At 40.2% G+C, this 6,585-nt stretch overlaps 1 pseudogene; it reads left to right on the top strand.

The window, feature by feature from the left end:
* Nucleotides 1-1,130: 1,130 nt before the first annotated feature.
* LOC123509549 lies at nucleotides 1,131-3,772 on the top strand (annotated as a pseudogene).
* The last annotated feature ends 2,813 nt before the right edge of the window (nucleotides 3,773-6,585 follow it).

Consider the following 6,585-nt stretch of genomic DNA (forward strand, 5'->3'; position numbering starts at 1 on the left):
GCACCTACCGTCTTCCTGATTCTGTCCCCTGTCTGTCAATATTGCGGGAGTCACGTTCGCAGGCGTATGTCACTCGACCGAGTCTCCCTAAACCTTTTGGCCTTTGAGTCGCAAATCTCATGGCGGACGTATCTATCGACCCCACTTTTGTCCTCTCTTTCCGGCTCCCACGAGTTGGTTATTGGCAGCTTCCTGTTACCTCATTATTCCCTCCTACCATTGATGGCAAGAAGGATTTTCCACCAGCTCTGTCCCACACACGGTTTTTAGAACACTTTTTTACTCATTCTGATATCTCTGTTTTTACTGATGGTTCCAAATCCGACGCAGGCGTTGCGTTTAGTGTGGTTTTCCCCTCTCTTTACCGGTGTGGTAGCCTTCCTTCAGTGGCATCCGTCTTTACTGCGGAGCTGTCTGCCATATTTCTAGCTTTATAGATAATTTTTACTCTCCTGGTTTCGTCTTTTATAATTTTTAGTGACTGTCGCAGTGCTCTTACTGCTTTTTCTTCCACTATATTCCTTAACCTGTTGGTTTTATCAGCCCTAGAGTGGCTATATCTACTTACCAGAAGAGGATATCGTGTTGGGTTCTGTTGGGTCCCTGGTCACGTTGGTGTTCCTGGGAATGAACACGCAGACCGCCTCGCTAAAGAGGCAGCTAGTCGCGCTCCATCTCCTGCCCCTGTTCCGTTTCGAGATGTATTTCATATTATTCGTGTGACGGTTACAGCAATTTGGCAGTGGAGATGGCTAACGGGGGTCGCAACCTCGAAAATGGGAGAGATCACTACTTCCACTCTCCCTCAGTGGACATACACTCATGTCCGGGATCGCCGTGCACAAAGTTTATTAGCGCCACTGCGCATAGGTATCACGTACCTTACACAAAGGTACCTGTTAACCAGGGACCCTCAACCTTACTGTGATGACTACCTGGTGCCGCTCGCCGTGCGGCACCTGCTGGTAGAGTGCCCTAGTTTGATCGAGTTACGACACCGCTACCTCTGCCGCTGTCGCGGTAGATATAGCGCTGTCCATCACAGCTCTAAGGTCCTTGGACCAGAGTGCCTGGCCCAAGGCCATGACGTTTTTAGGTTTTTGGGAGAAGCTCCCAAAGCTGTGAATTTTATTTGATTTTACTCTATGTATTTTAATGTTTTATTTAGTTTTATAGTATTTTTAGTTTTTATCTTTTTGATTGCGTCGTTTTAAATACTTTTAATTAGTTATTTTTTTTATATACACGTTAGCTCTAATTAATTTATAGTAGCGGCGCCCTATGACCGTTGTTGCAGAGCCAGTAAAATTAAAATCCAAAATCCAAGGCCCTTGTACAGAGCTAGCTGTTGGAGGGGCGAGAAAAATTGGCGGATACGCCGCAGAACACCTAAAGCCTCGGTTACACTAGTCAACATAAACCTTGAACTCCAATAACAGGGTTGGACAAAAAGGCATCCATCTAATCATATCTTTAAGCGAATGGTTAGACGCATTCCTGAGCCTCCAAATATGATCTTGATCTTAACCTTGATCAAGATCAATCAAGATCAAGATCTGTGGAGACGATTCTGTTTCCGTGTTTTTAAAAGTGTCACAATAATACTCGCAATGGACGACAACGTTTTTCAAGTGTATGTTGCTACCACTCTGTTTGCTACAAGTGCAGTAGCTTTGATTAGTGCCACAAAGAAACGCAGAAGATACTGGGTAAAGCTATGGATGGCCAGAAAACACAAGAGTGTATTCAATAATTTGCTGAAGGAGATGTGCCTGGAGGACAGGCAAAGATTTTATGACTACCATAGGATGTCATGGGAGAACTTTTCTGAACTGCTTCAGGTTGTTTCACCATTCATCAAAAAGCAAGATACCAAGATGAGGAAAGCTGTCTCACCTGCTCAGCGCCTGTCTATCACACTTCGGTATCTGGCAACAGGTTTGTAATATTATATTGTTTACTTAAGCAGGTAAATTTGCAGTTTTAATCAATACTTCCACTTTAAGACCCCCTACTATACTAATTTAACTTAGAATGTGTAACCTATCCGCGGGAGGAGGGGTTATTGTTCTTCTGGAAACGTCTATAATCAAGGTGATCTAACTACGAGGACTTCGGCAGTTTCCCTCCACCTGGACCCCTCATAGGGTAAACTAACATAACATTTTGATACTTAACTGGTGTATGGGACGGCTATCCCGGAAAGAACCACACAAAGTACGCTTATGTATTTCTAGCAATATAAAAAAAAAAAAAACTTTAACCCCCTAACCAACAAAAGTGAATCACACACTAATGGTTTGCTGTATATAGAAAAAGTTGATTGATTAAAGATCTTAAGATTAGTCTAGCATTAAATAGTTTGGCCATCACAACAGTTATATTCACTCACAACATTTGCCCCCAAGGGGATTGGCTGCCTCTTGCTATACTAAATTAACAAAACTAATGGTACAGTCTTTAGTTCCATTGTGTCTATAAACACAATCTTGTAGCCTCATCCACCAATGATAATTTTTATGCTAAAACATATCCTGATTAGTGTTCCTCCTACAAATTTGGTAAACCCCAACATATTTACTTAAAAAGGAGAAAAATCTACTCCTGATAAACAATCAGATTAGTGGCTATATACATATAACATATAATGTACTGTATTCCAAATTGTACTACAGTAATAAAGTTAATTTCTACTGTAATTGATCACTTCAGTATATTATAATCTGTCTTCTTATATTGCAGGTGAATCGCGCCGTTTATTGGAATTCTCCTACAGGATAAGTCACAGCCTGATATCGGGCATCATCCCAGAGACTTGCGATGCCATATTTACCACGCTCAAGAAAGATTTCATCAAACTACCCACAACATCAGAGGAGTGGCAGTAAGTGGCAAGCGTGGAATTTTCCATTGTGTATGGGGGCTCTTGATGGTAAGCGTTTCCTTATCAGGAAACCAGCAAATTCAGTATCTGAATATTGATTATAAAACACATCATAGCATCATCATGTTAGCCTTGGTGGATGCCAATTACAAGTTCTTGTATGTTGACGTTGGAGCCCAAGGTAGAGCAAGTGATGCAGGTGTTTGGGCCAAGTTTAACGTGGGAAAATACTTGGAAGAAAAGAGACTTCAGGTGCCAGATTATTAATTTTTGCCATTTTCAACCATAAAGTCTCCCTACATGATTGTTGGAGATGATGCATTCCCACTGAAGACATACCTAATGAAACCATACTGTAAAATTTACATAGCACCTGAACAGCTGCAGAGAGAGAATATGGATCGGAACACCATAACTCCAGGAGAATGGGAGGAAGCACCTTGTGGGTTTACGGGCCTTCAAAGAATTCCTCGGGGCCATTCTAATGATGCTAAAAAAGTACGGGACACTTTGAAAGACTATTTCATGGGTATTGGGCAAATTCCATGGCAAGAGAGAATGGCATTGTACCACAAAAACATGATTTCCCTTTTCCTTATTTCTTCTATTTTTGTAACCAGTTTTTCTGGACAAGGTCACTTGATTCATAAATTTGTATTATTAGGTTTGTTTAACGATCCCTGGCAGAAGTCACTAGACTGAAATAGGATAACCATGATACTCAGATGGCTTTTTGTCCATATTTATGTTCTTATTAATAGTGATGGAAAATGTACTTGTACTGTTAAGTTAATTGTAATGTATTTTGTCATTATGCCCACTCATATTATTTCCATAAAATGCTTGTTGTTCATAATTGTTTAATAAACAATATCTTGCTTTTAAAAATGTGTTTGAAATTTGGATAATAAAATTTCTGATTTCCTTATCATATTTAATGAATGCTTTTTTTGTGATAGTCAGAAGATCATCAATGAACTCTCTTTTTATATGTTCATGGGAGTCTGGAATACAATCTAATAAGTTATTGACATTTTCATTAGCAAACTTCTTTAATGTATTTGTTTCATTTACTTTTGGTTCTGAGGTTTTCAACAAGTTACTGACAGTAGCCATTGACTCCATTACTCTATATATCATGTCCTCTTGGCTAGACCTTTTTCTTTTCTTTGGAGGTATGAGATTGACTTTGAACAATTCAGAAAAGCAGAGGTAGGAAAAGGAGATGAAGATGATGTGGTAGCCAATGGTGCAGAAGAGAGAGAGGTGAATTAGATAATGGCACAGAGGAAATGGATGAAGATATGGCTGAAGGGAATGGTGCAGAAGAGGAAGGTGGATGAGGTAATGGCACAGGTGATATGGCAGAGGATAAGACTAGATTAGGTGTAGAAGATGAAGATGATATAAGTGATTGTTCAGAAGACAGGATCAGAGTCAGGTTGTGTAACAGAAAGAAAAAGAATGCTACTGGTGGATGCTGTAGTACTGGTGGTTGATAGGGTTGGTGTAGCCAGCAAATCCATTTCTTCAAAGGTCCCTTCAAACACCTCATCTTCGAAGGTGATGTTGTATATTGGTCGAAGAAATGACAAGGCTGTGAAATACTCTCATTTTGGAGTCACACCCCCTGCTGAACCACTTGGTATTTTTTCTATTTTTCGAAGTAGCTTCTGGTAGTTGCCACGTAGGTAGGAGAACTTCCCCATGACAGAATCTGGAACGAAAATTAAATTCTATTACTTATGGTAAATACATAAACTAAACTAAACAACCTAATCATATGTGGCAACCTGACGCAGTCAAAGAAGAAAGAAGAAAGAAACAAGAAAAGAGAATAGAAGGAGAGAAGCAGAAGCATGAAGGAGGAAGAGGAAAAATAGAGAAAAGTAGAAAAACATTGTACCATGTAGTAGGATTTTTTTGGTAGGGGTTCAGGGCGGGCCCAAGCCTCCATGGGGCCCTAAGCGAAATTGTATTTGGGGGCCCCCTAAGTAAATAAACAGGTAGACAATGTTCTTACTGTAAATGTGTCATGTTTGATTATTTTTTGTTTAAAAAAATGCAACGGCAATGTGGAACAATAAATTGTAATGCAAGATCAATAAAAACAAATAACACTTCCAAATTTCAACTTTATTAGCTCAAAAAAATAATTATAAATTCAATTGTACAAAGACATAAAGAATAAAATAAAATAAAACTCCTTCCATTTGACCATATTACTACAATGATCTTCAGACTTTTCATGCGGTTTGTGTTTGAGGAGTGCGCCTATGTTTACCCAATCTTGCTGTCCATCAGTTGTCAATTTTATGGACTTCTTAGAAAATAGTTTGCAGCAAAAGCAGTAGACTGCATCTTTACTTCTTGAATAAGTCAGCCAGTTACGCTTCCCTTTTCCCCATTAACTAATTGTCTGTTGGTATAATGATAATGGAAACTTCGGCCATCATATTTTTGGGGGAATGAAAATCTCTCCTTAATAGGCAGTGGCCCCCTGATCACCTGCTCAGTCCGGTCTGAATCTGACAGAAAAGAAGGTCACTCAGCTGGGTCCACTGGTGGAGCTGATGATCCGTGGTGAGAAGTGGACGTTGTGGTGGAGGTTGCTGAGGAAGTGAGCAAAGAAAAACAATAAGTAATACTGACTACTAATGGACATAATTATTGATCTCAGAAACATCAGAATGTTCTGCAATACAATCAACAATTAACTTACCAGGTAGATCATCTGTATTTGCAGACAGTGGGCACATAAGCTGGGGGTGTGAGCTCTGTAGAGGATGTAGATGGACCTAAGACACAAAACAGCAACAAAAGCTTGCCATCAATGCCATGTTAGGTGTCATATTACTCTTGGAAATTATATAACCTATTTTTTTTTATTAAAAGTTTTAAAAATCCCTACAGGTTTTAATACCGTGTTATATAATAAAGCTCTCTAGTCTCTTGCAATGGAACAATTAAGATGGATGGATGGATTTAATGTTAGGCGCCGCAACAGCGGATGTCATTTGGTGCCGCTACAAATTTTTAATGGAAAACAAAAAGGTTTAAAAAAAAAATCTAAAATGTCTAAAAGCAGTTAAAAACAATAAAATTTAAGGTAGCTATAAAAAATACAATAATATTAAATAAAACATTAAAATACATATAATAAAATAAAATTCACAGCTTTGGGAGAAGGCCAGCTTCTCCCAAAAACCTAAAAACGTCATGGCCCTGGGCCAGGCACTCTGGTCCAAGGACCTTTGAGATATAATAGACACCGTTATCTCTACCGCGACAGCGGTAGAGGAAGCAGCGTCGTAACTCGATCAAACTAGGGCACTCTACCAACAGGTGCCGCACGGTGAGCGGCACCAAGCAGTCATCACAGTAAGGTTGAGGGTCCCTGGTCAGGAGGTACCTATGTGTAAGGTACGTGTGACCTATACGAAGTCGCGCCAATAAAGTCTGTGCAAGGCGACCTCGGACATGGGTGTAAGTCCACTGAGGGAGTGTGGAAGTAGTAATCTCTCCCATTTTCGAGGTTGCGACCCCCGTTAGCCATCTCCTCTGCCAAATATCTGCAATCGCCACACGAATTGCATGAAATACATCTCGAAACGGAACACGGGAAGGGGATGGAGCGCGACTTGCTGCCTCTTTAGCGAGGCGGTCTGCGTGTTCATTCCCTGGAACACCAACGTTACCAG

Source organism: Portunus trituberculatus, chromosome 27, assembly GCF_017591435.1.
Source record: "Portunus trituberculatus isolate SZX2019 chromosome 27, ASM1759143v1, whole genome shotgun sequence".
Classification (NCBI taxonomy): domain Eukaryota; kingdom Metazoa; phylum Arthropoda; class Malacostraca; order Decapoda; family Portunidae; genus Portunus; species Portunus trituberculatus.